At 32.8% G+C, this 20443-nt stretch overlaps 1 long non-coding RNA gene across 3 annotated transcripts in view; it reads right to left on the bottom strand.

The window, feature by feature from the left end:
• The window catches only part of LOC120773916, a 142580-nt gene that overhangs the window by 12135 nt on the left and 110002 nt on the right, over positions 1-20443 (bottom strand). For all 3 annotated transcript variants that reach the window (XR_005705202.1, XR_005705201.1, XR_005705200.1), the window contains one exon: positions 3327-3399. This is a non-coding gene — a long non-coding RNA (uncharacterized LOC120773916). The remainder of the gene's footprint in view (positions 1-3326; positions 3400-20443) is intronic.

Here is a 20443-nt window from a genome sequence, read left to right as displayed (position 1 = left end):
CTGAAACGTGAAAACCGAACAAGCAAAATTATATTTACCAAAGGTAAGTAAAGGAAAATCATTATGTATATTTGCAAGTAAAATTGCAGTACAAATAATATATCAAAATATTTTGTTCTGAATGACTTATCGGTGAAATAATGTCAAATCTTTTTTTACAATAATAATTCTATTTTTCTATAATGCCTGAAATGTCCCTAGCTTTGCTGATGTTAATATTTTTGCGCCCAGGTGTAAGTGCTAAACTCACAGTCTTAAAATTATTTACAGAAATCGTCAACAAAATAGATTTCGATCTACAGAACGTAGTTGTAGGGGTCTCTAATTTAGCGCCTTTTACAGTCACGGTCATAGACAAAAATGCTTGATTGTAGAGAGTTCTTCAGTTTCTTCGTACAACTGATTCTTATTTTAAGGATACAGAAAATTTAGCCTATTCAATATCAGTGAGTTTACCATGGATATAATAAAAAAGCTTTATACTTCAAATTTCCTTTAGAGATTTTGAAGTAAACGATAATTTTTTGAATGATATTGAAATTTTGTCCGATAAAGTTTTGTGGTGTTGTTGAGACTGGTTTTTCTTGCACCTGAATACATCGCTTGCATGATGTTTAGCTTTGAATTTAGTTACAGATTAAATAATTCGACAGCTTAAAAATGTATTTAGTTTATTTATCTTATGCTGCTCTTTCTTCTTCAAGTATTTTGAAATAGAAACTAAAACACGGTGAACTGTTTTACTCGTGCGAGAGTCCCAGGGGTAAGGAAATAGTGAAACAATGAGGGCTCGGATGATGCTTGCTAAGATTATTCTGATATGAAATACGTAAGCCATTTATTTATTGCAATGATACATATGTATGTATATAAATATTTGAAAGTTACCAAGTACATACATATATGAATGTATTGAACAGAAACATTCAAATTTATTTCCTATTCAATTCGATATGACAAATTTCATTTACGTTTGTGGTTGCATCAGTATTCAAAATTGCATTTTATTCTTAACCGCTATACGATGAACGGTAGAATAATTCTTGACTGAACCTATCATGGTCAATTTACGCCAAAATGTATTAATTAATGTACATAAGTACATGTATCTGTATGAGTTCGTCGAACAATTGTAAATTTATTTGCAACTTCACAACATAGCAGTTATGGTGTTGCTGAACGGTAATCAATAGAGCATAACGAGGTAACGTTTAAAATAAATATTAATTACAAATATACGGGTATTAACCAAAATTCTTTATTAGACACTGATATGAGCTCTACAAAGAAATAAAATAAAACCACAAAATAAATCAAATAAATTGCTTGCAAATAAATACACAAAAAATAGCAGAAAATAGTATAAATATTATTTACAACGACAAATTCATGAGAACGATATCGTTTTGTGTATCCAAACATAAATAGTACTTCGCAATTGACCAGAAATATTTTTACTCACTTTAAATCAATCACAAATCTTGAATAACGGTACCTATGTTATTTGATATTTAGAAGAAAACTCAATTTTTATAGTTTGTTAAATATTGAACCAAACAATTTTATACAGAAATAAACTAAATTCTTCAGATTTAGTAAATCTAAATTTATCAACTAGAAATCAACCAAGTTATGTCTTTCCAACTCATGTATATGTAGAGTAGATGTATTTACTTAGCAAAAAAATAGGACAAATACATAACAGACGGTCCGGAAACTAAAAACCCACGCACAGTATGTTTGTGTATAAAATATATATGTATGTTTTTATTGCAAAATATAAATATTTGCAGACATATGTACCAACAGGATATTCTTATTATGCAAGCATTATAAATATGCCCTAAAACCATATAATACAAATATTTTCGTGCAACTTTTTTCAAAGGGATATCATTTGTTGATTATGTTTCATGTTCGTTAAGAAGCAAACGATTTCTAGAAATTTAGTTGTAATACAACAACAAAGTTTTTCCTTAGGGAATGCTACTTAAGCATATAAAATGAAAAATTGGTTTAAGGGAAAACTTTCACAAATATTAATTAGAGGACAGAAGAATAAAAATGCGAATCTTAATGCTCAGGAGATCTATTAATTGGTCCTGTGGAGCCTATAGGGGTATTTGTTGCTCACTCATGGCATATTCAATAAGAGTGTGCTGATGAAGCTAAAGTATTTTATGAAAGCTAAAGCAGAGGTGTTTCTTCTGTATCATTATCAATATACCTGTGGCTATTTGAAACATATTATTAACGACCACCGATCAGCCTAAGCAGTTTTGAGGAGCTGATGCCAGAGATTTGTTGATAAGGCTCCAGAGTTCGCAGAAAATAAAACCTTACATTTGTAGCAGATACCTTTTGTACCTCCTCACATAAGTTGTTTCCTTTAGAAATTGTTTAATGACTTTCAACAGTTTTAATTAAAGAAATATTTCATATACGATCTCCTTTGAGTGCTGGCAGAAATGCAATACATACCAGACTTGCGGCAAAATAGGAACCAGAGCAATGCACAATTCAACTACTCGCATATCCTTTTCATTCAAAATTTTCAAGTGCGTCATATGCGATACGCATATGATTTATTAATTGATTTCATTCCACTTTATACTTTCCAGCCTTTTCATTAGTGAAGCAATATTACAGAAATATTCATATTTATTATGAGCAACTGTTGAGAGTTTCTTATTTAAGTATTCTTTGCAGCCACTTGCTACACCTAATCACTACTGAAATGCATATATTTGTAGACATTTGTGCAATACATGTTTTGTTTTTTTTTCTTTCTGTATTGCAATATCTTGCTTTTTTTCAGTTCTTTGTTGTGCTGCGCCATTTGCGACTTAGTCTTTTTTCAATTGTGTCGTCATCTGGTTTATTTCATCTTATTACCATAATTGGTACACATGTGTATGAAAAATTTGTATGTGTGTATTAAAGGAGTGCGAAGTATTGTAGATTGAGTATTCGAATATCACAAGATATGCTTATAGTAGTTATCGGAGGTGCAACTAGTATGAAATTGAATGAAAATGTAAGGGAAAATTAAAGACAAGATAATAGTTCCGATTAAGGTCTCATTAATTACCCGTTCTCTGTAATCCAGACGCAATAGAAAATAAGGAGATATTGTTAGATGATACCTTACAACGAACATTGTCTTGTAAGGGCTTAATATTTTAGAGATTTCTTTCCACACCGACTTATCCCATGCATGTGAACTTCTACTCGCCAAACCAGTTATTAACTGACTGTAAACTATACTCTAAACAATTTTTCTCAAGTCAAAAATATATTAATTTTTAAAATTATTCGGTACTTACATTTACTGGTAGCCAAAATATTGCAAGCGCTTACACAACAACCATCCACATCTCACGTTGTTCATAGACCTTCCTATAAAGATGAAGATAAGAAAATATATAATTAATATGAATAGAAGACTAAGTTTTGGGATCTACAGGACTATGAAAGAGCACCGAATTTATTTATTCTATGTACTAATTACCGGTGTTGTCGGATGTTAATAAAAGCTGGTCTGGAGACTGTAAAGCATTTGGGAGAAGACTACTTAAAATCAAGGTAACTGTAGACTGGAGTCATTGTAGTTGGGTATAGGACATATCTGTGCTTTAAAATACAAAATTTTAAACGTTCAATTGTTCAAAAACCAGCTACAAAATTTCTATTCTAAACGTCGTTATATGTTTCCTTTTTATTTTGATCTTTATTGTAATTATTTGCAAAAATTCACTTTTGATATTTTATAATGTTTTCATTCCGTTAACTATTGCTTTTTCATCAATTCAATTCCTTTCCTGTAATCCATTGTGCTAAATATCGCTTCTTTTTTAATTTTTTTTACTAGGTATACATTAGTTTCTTCATTGTTTTGATTACAGACATTTTTTTGTTGTTTCTCTTTCTTCAGTTTATTTGTGCTTTTTTCTTATACAATCTGATTTTTCTTTGGGTGCCTTTTAAGTTCACGAACTTGTCAGTCATCTTTAGGTGGATGTCTTCAAAATACTTCCGAAAGCTTTCAGATTTTTTTTTTTTTTGTTAAAAACTGACCGATACCATTTCTGCTGTGTATCAACATAAGTGCTACTAAAAAGCTTGTCTTAAATTAATTATAGCAATGTCTCAGTTTGTAAAAGAGTTGCCATTACCAACGCTGATTCAAAGTTGCCATTTTTTAGTAACTACGAATATTAGGGATTTGGAAAATGGAACATAGACCAACAAATTATTCGTTCAGTTCAAGCAGAGCATATAAACTCAACAGAGCGCTTGATTTCAATAATGCTATAATTAAATTTTCCGTTGTCGCGGATTTCTTATAGCGTTTGGATTGACAGGAATTAATGGAAGCTCAGAGTAATTATCAACCGCTCATTGGTTTTACATCTGTCTAACTCTGTATACATATACGTACAATGTACATGTTGTACGAATGAGTTGCTATGCAACTTAATTCAAGTGTAGGCACGTTTCACATGGTTTTCAGTCCATCGCGGAAATTCTCTCACGAGGGAGTAAATGAATGAATATCTTTAACACTCGTTTGATTATCTTAATTGCTGAAGGCGCGCTCTTCCGTAGACCTGAAAATATGGAAAATATAGTTTTCTATAAAACATCGCATATATATGTATACACATATTGTATATTGTATTATACATATATGCACGATTGTTCGCTGTAAATTCTTGGAAGTAATTACTCATTACTTTATGTGCTTATTTTGTAAACTGATGACAAACATTTTATCGTACAAAAGCTGTGAAGATTACGTCGACACAGAGATGTATATATAAATTATAGGCTGTTGTTCTAGTTAATCGCTAGCCACTTTTATTGCCATTTGCAAGCACCTTTATTGGTTAACAACAAACTGTTGGGTAATTAACACAGCATTCAAACACTCTGACAAATCTGACGTAATCCGCTTTAATCTAATGAAAAAAACATAATTGGAACAGTGTTAAATTTAGCTGACATGCCCAGCAGTTCAGAAGAGCTATCGGACTTTGAGCAAACGATAGATAAAACACAGTCACAGCTCAGTTAATATTCCAATTAAAGCATCATCCAACCATCTTAAATCTATTGATATATAAACTTGTATTAACAGATTTTTCAATATATTTATTTGGGGTAACTTAAAAAAGTCGCTTGATCAAATATAGAGGATAAAGGTTAAGTAAGTGGAGTGGAAATGAAAAACAAGAAAAGAAAACAATTCGCCCTACATGGAATGTAAACTAGTTCGAGTCGTACGGGTTTCTTAACCCAACACAAAAGCATTGTTGGACAAACCGGTTCTAAATTTTCTTATGGAAAAATCTTCATGTTTTGGAGCTCATAGCCGTTATTCCTTTTAGTGATTTATTATCTCATCGCGGAAGTCTCCACCTTCGAATCACATTCAAATACTCGCTAATCGTAAGTCTCAATCTAGATATTGGGGTCCGGATCGGTCTAAAATTCTTCTGATTATGCATCATCTATAGCTTGTATTAATCTTACAGTTATTTTTTTCCAATCCGATTCAAAAGCAACCATGGTAAATTAAAACCTTCGTTGTAAATTGTCATACCTGTTTCATTTCACGACTTTCTGCTTAGCGTTTGTTTTTTTTTTACTTTTTTTTTATTTTTATGTAAAATTTGTTGTTTCACAATGCTCTTGCAATTCACCAAAAACAACAGGAAAACATACAGGTGTATTTACGCGCTGCCTCCTTCTCGTCTGTTTGGCAATTCGCAGCCAATATGGATGCAAGTGCCACGCCATTTGGATTTCTGCTATACTCGTTTGATGTAGTAAGTACTCAATGGAGTGGAATTTCGTTTTCCAATTCATTGAATTTGATATTGTCGTTTCATTTTCGAACTCGAAATGCTGACGATTGCTGGCTAGATTTATTCAATTTATTTTCGACTTCTTTTGGAATGTTATGTCTGAATTTATTTGTTTGTCCTTAAGGGGGTATTCTGGTCTATAAATTAAAAAAAATCGAAATTTTTTTTATATTTTCAAAGTTTAACTATTCAAGAATATGTGTACAAGAGGATTTTTCAAAATTCAAATTATTTTCGAAGATATAGGCATTTTTCTTACCCGGCATCCAAACTGGTTCGGCCAGAACTAATCGAACAAAAGACTTTACGCGAAACTTTAAACGCGTTTTTCTCAAAACTGACTTTTTCGGAACGATACCCACGATTTCTCAGGTTCTACTGGACCGATTTACTTGAAATTTTTATAAAGTCTTCTTTATAGGCTTGTCTATGGTTGGAACTAGCCCCATCCCCAAATTTTTATTTTTAATATTTTTATATAAAGTGATCAAAAAAAAACTTTTTTTTTCAGGCAGACGTCATTTGTGAAAAAAATTGTTTCCCACTTTTCCGTAGTTCCGGCCATTCCGACATTATTCTAGAATAATAATCTTTTTTTTTGGGTTTCAGATAACTAGGAGGGTTGAAATCATGGGTATGGTCACGTGGAAGTTTTTAGAGACCCCCCAGTTCGTCAGCTCATAATTTTTGAAATTTTTTACTTTTTTTTAGTTTTTAATTTTTTTCTGTACTCTTCTAAAATTAACAAATAACTAGTAGAAAAATGGACACTAAAAATATTAATTGCCTTTTTTTTACGACACTTTAAAAATTACCTGAAATTCATGCTTCTAGACCAGAATACCCCCTTAAAAGCTGTCATTTTTACTCATATTTTGAAATTCCATATGTACGTTCAAAGAAAGCTTACTGAGCTTATTTTACAGTTATTTCAAATTAATCTATGCTATTCTCGATTAGAAAAAAAAAAGTAAAATTGAGTTCGTATTCTATGCTAAGCTACCTCTTTAAATAAAATTTTATATCTTTTTTATTATTTTTTAATTATTTTACTTTCTTATTAGTTTCTATATAATTAGAATAAGTTACATGAATATTTAAAGTTTTTTTCAATCACCTAGAGTCATAAGAAATTTCGAAAATAGAAAAATTCAACGGCCTTAACCTCGCTCTCGAATCAATGCTTAATGTTCGGGTGCCTTGTCAATGATTTTTTATCCTTTTATCTATGTATGACCCTCTCTAAGAGTGTTACTCGATTGCGTTAATCGATTAAGCACTCTACTTGTTTTTTTTGTTTTTTTTTTTTTTGTCTGGATTTAAACTCATTTATTTGTTTTTGAACGCTTACAATCAGTAAGCCCGATTGTTCATTAAATTCGATTAAATAATTAATTTGAACTCGACCAATAGAGTAACGGTAATAAAAGGTGGTGGCGGTTGAGTGAGCACAACGGTAATTGCGAAGCGTTACGTTATCACTGATTAATGGTTATTCAAATAAATGTCAATATTGAAAATAGTCACGCGTAAATCTGTTACGGTTATTTGCTGAGCACTTAAGCAGAGCGACGATAAATCAAACATACATAACACTATTTTTGCTTTCTCCCTGCTTAAAATTGAACATCTGTGGAAGAAAGGCTAAATAGATTAAATTTAGGCTGAAACCATGAAATGGAAGTTAGAGCTTTTTATCCTAATAACATAATATGCGATCCCTGGTACAACTTTAACTCTAACGTCAGTAAATTATATTTTATGTCCTTCATTTCACTGTATACTTAGCCTCAGAAGTCATAATAGTTTTTGTCCAACTTATTCTGTTGTCTGTATGTATAATGCTCGTCAACTGTTGATATGAGCACCCACACAATTTTTATTTTACCGCAGTTTTCCCACATACTGTTGCTTCCATAATATTCAAATAATGTCTTGTAGCATGGAACAATTTCTAATGGCCTTCAAAAGCTGGTTTAATATAATTTGATGATTTCTTTTGGTTTGGTGAACTAGTGGGATAAGTCATGCAACTGATTTTGTATCGTTTCAAAACTCCTCATACCATATAGTATTTCTTTTCAAACATCGCTCTCATTTGCATTTAAATCGCTTGCTCTCACCACTTTATCCGCACAGCCGAGTAACAATTTAGAGCTTCAAAAACTTTTTAAGACTTTTTAAATGATTCGCGGCTTCTGGGGTTAATTGAAATTTAAATCTCTAGGCGAAATATTTACGGATAAATACCAATATAAATAAATATACATAAATCTGTTCGAGTTTACGAATATATGAATTATTGAAAGTTTTACGTAAATGTCAATAATGAATAAGCAAGTTGTGCCAACAAATTTTCTTTATTTATATTTTATTATTTTTCTGTAATAACTTACAAAGTTCATTGCATTTGGCTGTCGTTTGTAGATACAAATATACAGCTATGTGTGTGTGAAAGTATATGATTTAAAAATTAAATGCTGTTCTACGATGACATTCAAATAAATATATTTACATTGCGGAAAGTTTGAGTATAAACTTTTAGAAAAAGCAAAGGCTTAGCAAGAAATTTTCGAGTCGAATTATGACCTCAAATTCCATGGAATTAAGTGCAAAAACAAAAAGAAATAACAAAAAATACACCCATTTTGTTATCCTGTGGTTACATTTTTTGAAAAGTAACTTTTTTAGTTCTTAAATCACGGACGTTATACCAGAGAATGTTATTATCATTAAGGCAAGAATACACGCAGCAAGTAAAGTTCTAAAAATTCAGCATCACAACTTTCAGAAAGAATTCAGCTTCTAACATTCAATATTTTTGCCATTTTATCTTATGCGTGCTCAAGATGAGAGAGATATTGGAATTGCATACCACGCAGGCTCATTAAATTTATAATTTTATTTGTTCCCAATAGAATATGTAGACTTTGACAGGAATTAGATGTATTGAGCTAATTATAAAGAATAAGTTCGCTGTGAGTATATACCCGAATATTTCCCCTCATAGAAAATATTGAAGTTGGATGGGGAACAATATTAGTTCATAAGCAAGTTAGTTAGCGGAATTAGGTCTCCAAAAAGGCATTCGAATGGTCACAAATCATTGGAGAATCTTCTATTTGTATATGACAAAAACTTGTTTGCTGCTTAATATTCAAAGCTATTTTAACGTTCTTGTTAAATATACAAAACATTTATTTTTCTAGCCAGTTTAAAGATATAAAACAGGCAGGACAACATCCTGAACAAATAAATAATATAAACTTGGCAACAGTAAAAAATAGAAACGTAATGAAAAACCCTGACCTTGAACAATAAAGGTTTTAACACATAATGACAAAGTAAATACTTTGTGAACACGGTATAAACCAGGCCAGAAAAATTATAAAAACCTTTTGACAGGCAATTCCTTCGTTTACGACAGCTTTAATAGTGTGAAATGAATCCAAAAGTGTTTTAAATGTCAGAAATAGTAGTATCACAAGTTACTACCTGTGTACGTAAAATAGATATTTTTATATTTACAAGCAGATTAGTGCACGATTGCGCTAGCGAATTGTTCAAAAAGACGCTAGAGATCCTGTTTAAAGTGACATAGTGCAACCTAGTGTTAAAAATGGTGGTATTAAAGAGATAGAAAGAAGTAAATATTCGTAAAAGCGATATATGTATGTATGTGTGTACTTAGGGGAGTGTAGAGACAGCACAGCGTCACGTTGCGGTAAGGCGATTAGGACTACACAGATGTGATAGCATACATACATATTACCACTCGCAGCTGTGTTAAGAACGGAAATGTCGACATTACTGGTATGACGGTTGTGTCAACCGGATATTTGATTCGCTCGAATAAAGATTATTGGAATATCTTTCAGGCATTTGCGCCCTTTCTTATAGCTTTGTGTGTTGTCTGTGTATCAATGATGCAATGAAGCTCCCAGTAGGAAATAATAAATTAGTCGGTGAGAAGGTTTAAGCTTAGAGCTATAATTTCCTGACTGAAATCTAAATAACTAGTCAACTGAATTTTATAAAGCTGACCCAGAAGGAAAGCTTACATAAGAATGCGAATCGGTACTTATTTTAATAACGATATGGATACTTGAACAAAGCCAGTTTGCATTGTTATTATCGATACTCATCAAATTTTCGTGTTGCGGCAATAGTTACAATGTCAGCTTTACCCCCGCTGCGCTTTATTTCCTTGCACCGGATGCTTGTCTGGCTCAGAAACACGAGAGCGAAGCAGCAAGTATGCTTCCGGCGAAGTTACAAATAAATTGTCAAAGAAGAGTTTAAACATTGACACGCATTACAATTGAATTTGCGCCGTGTTTGTTGATAGTTCTGTAGAAAAATAAATTTTATTGTTTATAAAATGGCGTATAAAAATTACGAAAAAAAATTTTGTGTGATATTTTTAAAAATAAAATTGTGACTTATTTCTCATCTGTTGGTTAAAGTGTAGCCTAATTTTTTTTGTATAACTTCTAAGTTCGCCATTTTCGACTAAGACGGCCTTATTACCAACTAGTTCCAAAATATGTTGTGTATAATTTATACAGTTCGCCATAATTACCCTTTGGTATTGATTTTCTGTAACAGAATAAACGTTACCAAATGACATAAGCACCAATCTCTTCCACTACACAACGACATAATTACGGAGAGTTTAGATTCAATTTATAGGCTTCTATATTTCCTGCTACTGACATTTAACATTCTATTTACTCGACTGAAGTAATCTCCTGCATCCGCAAATATTCTTTAAGTGAGTGTTCTGCTTATTTGCAGCTGAACGCTTGGATGCCCCAGAGCGTACATAAATAATTGCTGAGTTAAGAGGTGTAAGCGCTTTCGCAAACACACACTTTAACGTATATGTATATATATATGCATACATCTATATACATATATATATATACATATATACATATACACATAAGTGCATACATGCAAGTGGCTTCGGCAGCTGTGCAAATGCCTTAAGTAAGAAGTAAGTACTCATAGCAATTGAGTCAATATACTTATTTGTAATACTTTGGTTTCTAAATGAAGCAATATATCGTCCTATTTGCCTGTTGTCGATCAGGGTGTGTAGATTAGCGTTATTTTCTTCTTCACACATTTTTTTTAAATATTGTGCGTTTGTTAAAAGTTAAGGCGACACGAGCAGGGAATCCGACTGATCTTGTTAATTATTATATTCTACTTGATATCCTCTCCATGTCTCTCTTCTGCTTTCAACCAACGAACCTACCAACACACCTACCAACTTTGTTTTGAGGTTTTTATCCCAAATCTCCTTTTTAAACCACAAAATTGTCTTAACGATTTCTGAATAAGTAGTATGTTCGTATATATAAAAAACTAAACTTATAAGATAATTTAGATACAACTTAAAGTTTCAGTTGGAACTAAAGCTACAATTAATTTCTTTCAACATCAGATGACTCAGTTCACGAATTGTTTCCGAAACTGTATCCGTTGCCCGTTGAAACCTAGAGAGATAACTATTCCACAGTAGAGGGCTTGCTGTTTGAAGAAATATTAAAAGGCTGACGAACTGCTAAGTTTACAGAAATAAGCAAGTTCTTAGTTAAAAAGAAAATGTATATTCACTAGTTTAGGGTGTACAAATATTCGCAAATACTAACATTTTTAACTCGAAGTGCCATCTACCATATGACCACACTACTTGATGAAATGAAACCACTTTTCCTCTTACTAAATCCATAGTTTTTTCCTAGAGAGTGCATACAAAATATTACGTTGAGTGACACACCTTCAGTGCCATTGTAAATAAAGTCAGAAGAGTTTTTAAGAGTATTTAGAAGAGAACAAAACGTTTGCTTCACTTTTCCGTTGACGGGTTTATGTTTGTGCCTTCGAACACATCCACACAAACATACTAAGAGTTGACATGAATGCTATATATATGCGAACCTACGATATTTAAAAAAGTCATGAGTGCAAAACAAGCTAAGCCATGTCAAAGTTGTGGCTAACAAATCCCAAAGATCTTTCATTGCCTATATACAAATTAGTATATTTGTTTGTATTGCATATCGTCACCTGAAATGCGAAATAACGTATCATCAAAAAATTTGAAATTGAGTGTCTTATTGATTAAGATTCATTACTTCAAATTGCATACATATTATTACATATGTCTAACATTTTCAGGTTCTGCGCTCAGATATAATACAGTTTTAACCAATATTAAAAGTTTTTTTCACTCATGTTCCATTTTATTTCGTGTTTCATTCGTGCCCCTGTAAATTTTAAAAATGTTGTTACGTTATTTTGCATTTCAAGTGACGATATATTTATTTTCCATATGTAGTATTCCTATAAATATGTGAGGAAATTTATATAAATTAAAGCATTCTCTTACAACCCTTCGAGTTTTTAAAGTACAAGACTTAATTCACTTTGAAGTAAATTTAGTACAACCGGATAGTTTGGAAACAAAGCTGTAAGTCATTTAAGTAAAGGCAACTACTTTCACATGGTTAAGTCCTTCAAAATTTATGTTAACACATATATTTTCTATGTATCACAAACTGTCTGAAGATGTGTGTCTAATTGTAACATCAGCAGAAATCGCACGAACACACGTGAATAGCTGAAAGTGTGAAAGCAATGCGAAGGCAAGTGCTGCTCTAAAATTGTGTACCATTTTAACAAAATCAAATACGTGTTTCGGTTGCAAATACTATAAAGGCATACAGTCTGTGTCATAAAAATGAAATCGAAACGGTTTTTAATATAGGTTCATATATAAAGTCTCACTGATCTCGTTGGGTTTCCCCGATTCTCACTGGCTTTTCACTGCGCTCGAATTTAGTAAATTTGCCTCCTACTGTAAAAAAGTGTCTCTCTTCTAGCTCCCAGACGCTTTCCCTTATTGCCTCTAAGCGAATCTCATTGCTCTTGTCGGTTTTTTTTCGCCTCTACCCGGCTCTCTGAGCTTCTTTCTGTATATTTTTCCGGATCTTACTTTCCTGTCATTGGGCTGCCTCAATTTTCATTAGTTTTTGCTTTCTCTCTCATTAGGATATTAGTTACTTACACTGCGAATCTTAAATAAGATCTAAAGTTTTATATAAGGTTATAATTTTCTTTCGAGTAAAAATACATGACTTTGACATAAAAAGATATCTGTTTTTTTAGTAAAACATATAATTTTCGAACAAATGAACATCTCTTTCAAAAGTTAATTTCACAGTTGATTTCCTTGAGATTATCCAAACAAGACCATCGATTTAGAAAAAAAAGTTGTGAAAAATTTTTCGAATTAATTCGGTTGAAATTGTACACACAAAACTTATGAAAGTAGTAGAAACAATTACAACAAGGATCTCGTAAATGAAAGAAAAAAAGTGTGATAAATACCAAGGCTAGTTAATATATGTATTATGCTGTAGCACATACGGCTGTAAGACACAATGGCTATCGAATAAGGTGGATGAAGTGAAAACTATTTCTGTAATACCTTAACTTCCCATTTGGCACCAAAATAACATTGGAGCTCAACAAAACGCCGTTGGTTTGCAGCCTTATTCCTCACTAGCCCATTCACGTGCTCAATCTTACACATATGCCTTCATAATTACACATATGCTCCACGCGCTGATAGCCCTACAAGCACAAGTAAACATTCTCGTTTACCTGATTTTTAAGTCCTTCATTCGAAGAGTACTCAACGTCGGCACGGCACCTGCGTGTTACATAAGCATTTATTTATCATACATATGTATGTATTTTACTGCAACATTCATTATATTCACTTCTGTTGCCGAGCAACACTCATTGCGATCGGAAGAAATTAAACGTAGGATGATAAAACTCATATTCCTAACACCATTACAGCATGACATTTTTCTTTGATTGATCTGCCCATAAATACTGGCTCTATTAATTTATGTTGGCAACCACAAATCCATTAAGCTGTTATCTCACACACCCAGTGCTTACACTCATTTGTGAAATATGCAAACATACGGGCGCATAAATATAACTGTTTGCAAGGTCAGTTGTCCAACTCAGTACAAACAAACATTTTCAGTCAGTCAACACAAATATTGCATGAGGCGCACACTTGATTTCCATTATTTACCTCACCCAAAATGATGAGCGCATTTTCTGGTATGATGCCGAAAAATACGGGGTTCATAAAATGCGCTACAATGGGTCCATTTTGAATTCGAATAGACCATCCCGTGGCAAAGAGTAATTTCCATCATAACCCACCGCTGCGCCATCTTGTCCAGGGAATCCGATGAAGCTTTCGCTAGTGCCCCCAATTCCCATACAATTGTCCATGGTTTCGTTAATGCGGTCGATGATGTTGTTGTTGGTTCAATTGGGCGGGCAGACTCAGCGCGACCATAAAGGCCGCCATCGAACTTAGTCTTAGCACGACGCTCGGATTGTGCAGCATATTTCGGTCCCTATTATACTCCTCATGTTTGATGGTACTTTGTTTGCATTTGGCTACAACGTATTGTGAAAATCCGCCGAAGGGTATTTGGCTGGAGTGTGTACGCGCTGTAAACGTTGGTACTCAATGTTCAGTTGATTGTGTGTTTCCCATCAGGTCTGCGTTGTGACCAGAATTAATAATTACGACAAATTGAGAGAGGACCATATGTGAGTAGTGCAGACTTTTCTGTGGTTTCTATTATCCAATTTTTCGTTTCGGCGAAGAAAAGTGTTGGAGAAAACAGTTAAAAAAAATTAGTCTTCTGTTAAAAGGTATAAAATCGTGCTATCAACATAGGTATTATTAATATTTTTTTAGAATAAAATATACAATAAACATATTTTGGCTCACACATTAAATAATTGAATAGACGATAGAAATAAATTTAGCTGGAGATTAGAGGTACACGTATTATGAAATATAAAGTAGCAATGGTGAATAAAAATTTGTCATTCCAAATGATTCATTAAAGTATGTACTTAACGGGGTTTTCAATAGGAACTCTACAAAAGTAGACCGAAAGGGACAGTAAACGACATCATATATTTTTCCCGTTCTTTTAACATTTCTCTTCAATAAGGTTTGCCATTTTATCGTTTAAAGATATACGATCTAATAACGGGTCGAAATTATTGAAATTTACTTCCAAAATTTGGAGTCATTAGTCTCAACTTTAAGCGGGCTATGTCTAATTTCTCATTTTTTTCGTTCCTTTCTGAATGGCATTGTCAATAAGCAAAATATGCGTTATTGGTCAGGCAGCAATCCACACGTACTCCATGGGGCACCATGGCAGCCTGAAAAAATTACGGTTTGGTGCGACTTATGGGCTGGCGGCGTCATTGGGCCGTACTTCTTCCGTGATGATCAAAACCGGCAGGTTGCTGTAAATGTGAATCGCTGCCGCTCAATGATATGGACTTGGGCAATATGTGATCCCAATACATTGAAACCGTCGATAATTAAGTACAGCGTCTGGTGGTAGCACTTTCACAGGAATGAAGAATTTCATTGATATCTTAAACCGTTTTTGTTTTATTCCAAAAATCTTTTGTTACGCTCTTATTGAAAAATCCATTATATTGATGTTGTGCTATTTTACTTATTCATAGGCTGAAAAGTAATGAAGGAAGTGGTGTTTCAATGGTCGTTCAATATTTCGATACCGGTTAAAATGTTAATTTGGTAAGTTACTGTCTCTGTATACTGGCCTAAAATATTCTGAATGCATATGTTGTAATATCCAAATTTTTGGTGCCTGGGTAGTAACAGTGAGTGAGTAGAGAAAGGAGGGGAAATAATTAAATTGTTGTTTGGCCTTTCCAGTATATCCTTTTTGTGGAAAATTCCTCTGCAAATTGAACAATCTGCAGATTTTATTCTGAAATAATTGACATTTTAAGAGTCTTTCTCATAAGCAGGTGTTAACTTAATTGTTTGCTGCTTCATTGTCACCATCAGTTCAGTTCAGCTGCCATTTCGGTGTAATAATTTAAACAATTTCCGTTAACTTTAGTCTCTTAGTATGAAGCGTTTGTTGTTTGAGTAAGCACATATGTGTTAGAACCCCGAAGGGAATTGCGCTGGAATCACTCATAAAAGAGAATGTCTAATATTTAATTAAATTTTACCAAGAATTTTGTAATATGACATTAAACTTCTGTTTACTAAGCTCGAATATTATAAAAACTCCTACCGGCACTGTGAAAATTGGTGAAATTGGACGATAACTCCGCTCACTCCCTATATAACGGTACTATTCAAAGCTACTAAAAGCGCAATAAATCAATAACTAACTACGTCAGAAACATTAAATTTTACCTCCGAGATGATATGAGAAGACTTTACGAGAGCTGATGTGAAAATTGGACAATTGGCGTGGTAGCGCCCACTTTTTGGTGAAATCCCATATCTCTGGACTCGACCAATCGATTTCGACTAAATTTAGTACGTATCACTTTTCTACAACCATATAACACAATTTAAATTCCTTTTGATACTTCCACTTTCCTGTACATAAATTATGAAGTAATTAATATAACTTAATAAAATTTTGCACTAATAATTCCCTTAAAGTAGGGCACATTTTGACTAAAAATTGTCCAAATCCATTTAAACTGTTCAAGGCGCTATGTACCGAATATGTGGACCCCAAAATCTGTATATATATATATAAATGATCAGAATCACTGTGTGAGATACATAATTAAAATTCAAGGATAATACTTCGCTGACAATGGTATGTCTGTATGTCAATACTTCCCTGAGCCTCCATATACCTAATGTGAAGATTTTTGAACTTCCAGGTGACTGTATGCCAATATTTGAGGTATCTCAATGACATTGATAGAGCGTGCTTCAATCATGACAGTGTATCTTTGTGCCAAAAGCGCAAGCTTGACCTAGCTCCCTTATGACCATTTTCACTATTTTCGAATATCCGGTGATTGTATGTTAGGTACTTTAATTTAATAGTTAAAGGATAATATCGGGTCCACACTAACCCAAGTTCCATATACAACATATAACGACTATCGTTTTTCTAGCAAATTGAGCAAGCCGAATTTGTCGACCAGAGTATGAGTTATATTGAGTCTATGTGTAATATATATAAAATTGATTGGATTCCGATCCTCTGGTTGATGTTTTGCATCTTAAGTTATTAAAATATATGAATGAAAACTATATATATATATATGAAAAACACTAAAATACTGCCGTTAATTCTTTACTAGGAATCTGTAGGTTAGCGTATGCTTTAAGGCTGTAATCCAACCAAATAGGCAATAAAAATTAGCTTCCCAATGTAAAAAATATTAAAGGTTATGACAAAAAAATATTATTATAATACTAACATTCAGTCAGTAATGCTTGTATAACTTTTCTTCCGTCTGTTTCACAAATGAAAATGAGTAAACTTGAATTTAAATTAAAAAAAATCAAGCAAAGTTAATTCTGCTGTACTTTTGGCATTCTTTCCTGCATTTCTCATGTTCTTTCTTGCTTAGATAAATAAAGGTAGACGCGAATCTCCCCAAAGCGACATGAGGTGAAAAATTAAAAAGAATTTTCTGTGAAATTTGGCATGTATTTGAATTTCATTGCTTCCCACCTTCCTTTTGCAAACATTTCTTCAAAGGTTATTTGTATATGCTCAATGTTAAAAATGCTGGGTTCAGTGGAGATATTTTGGTAGAATTATTGCCTTTTTTATGTTTGAAACTATTTGCTTTTTTGTGTTTTTGTTGAAATCTGATATATAATCTCAATAAAATGCCTCTTTTCTATGTTAGATATTTAGTTCGTTGTGTCCCAGCCGTATGGTAAAGTAGTATAAGTATTTGCTTTAAGCTTGCTGAAAAGTGTAAGGTGTGTTCTGTTGGACCCTAAAAAAATTGTTGAGTTTCCTAATGCCCAACACCAAATCAGCGCATGAAGTTGACCGATTCACCATGGTTAAAAACAAAGAAACAATAGTAAAATTGCATTAATTATGCTTTGAATTTCATATACATTTTTCACGATCTAATATTTTGAGATCTTAAGGAAAACCTACTATGAAGACGGTATGAAAAACTTGAATTTCGCTATAACCGGTGCTCCGGTATTCATGGCAACTGTGTTGAATACATGATTAGAAGTTTTTTACAATCAGGCTTTTTGTTTTGAAATCATTACTATTATAGTATTTACCTGTCTTCCGTAAATACAATGATAACAAAATAATATTTTCGAAACTGGGTCTACTCCTGTAAAATTATTACACATTAATTTAATGTCGCCATTTTGATATTCATCACTGTGGCCGGTTGCATATATGAATAAATTAGTTACACTCGCTGATATAAGGTTCCATGTATACAACTTAGATCCACATTGATATACTATGCTGAAGCGTACATCAATGTATACCAGGCTGCCTACACATATGCACACTTTTACATAATAGTAGCAAGCAAATTGTGTGCTGGGCACTAACTTAGTAATTACAAATAGGTGGAAAATTAGTAGGAAGCATAATGAGGTGAGCTTTGGTGCTGCTGAAATTTTATTACTTTAGTTCGAAATATGGAAATTTTATTCAGACAGCAAAATTTTCAGTTAACTCATTTAGCAATTTTGTGCATTGCAATGCCCATTATAAGCGCACAATAAATTAGGTAGCGCTGGAGCTAGTAAATAAAGTAATCTGGATTATCACATAATAGTTGATAACTCTTAGATTGATCTTGAAGTAGAGAATTAGCATCAAAAGCGAAAGTTATTTTATTCGGTTAGCGGTAGCGTTTGCGCTATACAGTTATTTACGCAAAGCGATGGCTTCCTAAGGCAACATTTTAAATTTAAAACTGTCTTATAAATTTTAAACTCCTGACTGACTCCGAAAACAACGTCTAAAAGAAAAAAAATTTTTGGAAGGCTATTACAATAAGTAAACAAATTCTTACAAATATACCCATATCTTCGAAAATATTTCACCGATCAACTTCATATCTTCAGAGAATATGTATTCGATATGTGTGATATAAAAATCATTTTTTTAATTTCATAAGTGAAAAACCTGAGTCATGAAAGATCGAGTCAGTCAACGCACAAAAAATTGGAAATTATTAGAAATTTAATTGAAGTACGGATAAATTAATTTGGTTCTGCCAAACGGAACTAACTTTAATTTTAAATTATCGTTATTTTTAAACAGTGTTTCTCAAACATCTACAGAGTAAAAGCAATTTGAGGTATCCAAAGAAATAACAGGAATTATTTGTCTGTAATATAGGTTATTATACAAACAACACATGAACATAACATAACAACTATTAGCTATTCGTAAAATGCAGGCATAAACATATTTTTATATGAATGTGACTGGTTGTGTGTCTCGTTTAATTATGTGCATGTATGCATACGCTGTCGAGTGTTAAAGCTTTTGTCGCGATTTCGGTAGCAATGGAAACACCAATTAGTGGTCAACCAAGTGTTCATAACACATAGATAAAGTGGTGAAATAATGGGTTAACTAGTGGCGTTGCTGAAACAGATAGTCGCACGAGTACTTGGTATATAGCACTACATGCATTTACTTTATATATTACAGACATAGTTGAAAGCCTTAAAGCTTTTGCATAAAGGCTCATCATCTTGAACTACATAGTTGTATGCAAACATAAATATGTGTATGTAACAGATAAACTCATGTGCTTTGACTGCTTCTCTGCTTCTGTTAAAATTGTGTGCGAACTTCTGCGAATTCACTCCGGAAACTGCTTTTCTAATGTAAGATTGCCTCATAGTTTGATAGTGTCTTCAATTGCCACAATTGATGGAGGAATGTTTTAACGAGTATATGTGAGTAGATGTGTATAATACAGTGAATATGTGTGAATTGTGGATTGAATGTGCGTCTAAGAGTAAAAGTTTTCTTCTCTTCAAATTGCGTCCTTAATATCTGCTGGATAATGACTTCATATGAAGAAATAATTAACAAGACAATACGAAATTTGTCGACAATTTAGCATATTCTCTAGCAAAAAGTAACGCGGTATTCATAAATGGACTTAATCGAACCACTGTCCCCGCTTCTAAATTTTATACTCGAAGTGATTGTGGATTTTCCCAAATCCAACCAAAACTGTTCAAGCTCCTAGGTACCGTACAATAATAAAGAGGGATGAATGGGGCAATACTTTTCTTAGCCGTCATATACCTAACATAACAATTTTTGGACTACCAGGTGAATTTGTACGTATATCGCATATGTCGGCCAGTACTTAAGTTTTGCCCCTAAGGTTTTTCCCTTGCTTTGATTTTTGAACGTTCCAAACTCCTTTAAGTTACTTTTTATATTCCGTTAGTTTTTCTCTTTCTCCGTTTTTCAATCTTCTTCTTATAGAACATTTTTTGTTCACTAAATCACTTTAGCTTAACTACAAAGAAATTCATAAGTAGTTGCAAAAGAGCCATTGAGTCAAGTCGTTTAATTTAATGTGACTTTTTAGCAGAGTTGTTTTTATTCAGATTTATGAAAAAGAAGTTTCGTGCGTGATGATAAAGCACACTTTTTAGGCAAAAATATTTTAATGGC

Source organism: Bactrocera tryoni, chromosome 4 (genome assembly GCF_016617805.1).
Source record: "Bactrocera tryoni isolate S06 chromosome 4, CSIRO_BtryS06_freeze2, whole genome shotgun sequence".
Taxonomy (NCBI): Eukaryota; Metazoa; Arthropoda; class Insecta; order Diptera; family Tephritidae; genus Bactrocera; species Bactrocera tryoni.
The sequence above is the reverse complement of the archived record's forward strand: the minus strand, read 5'-3'. Positions and strand labels throughout refer to the sequence as shown.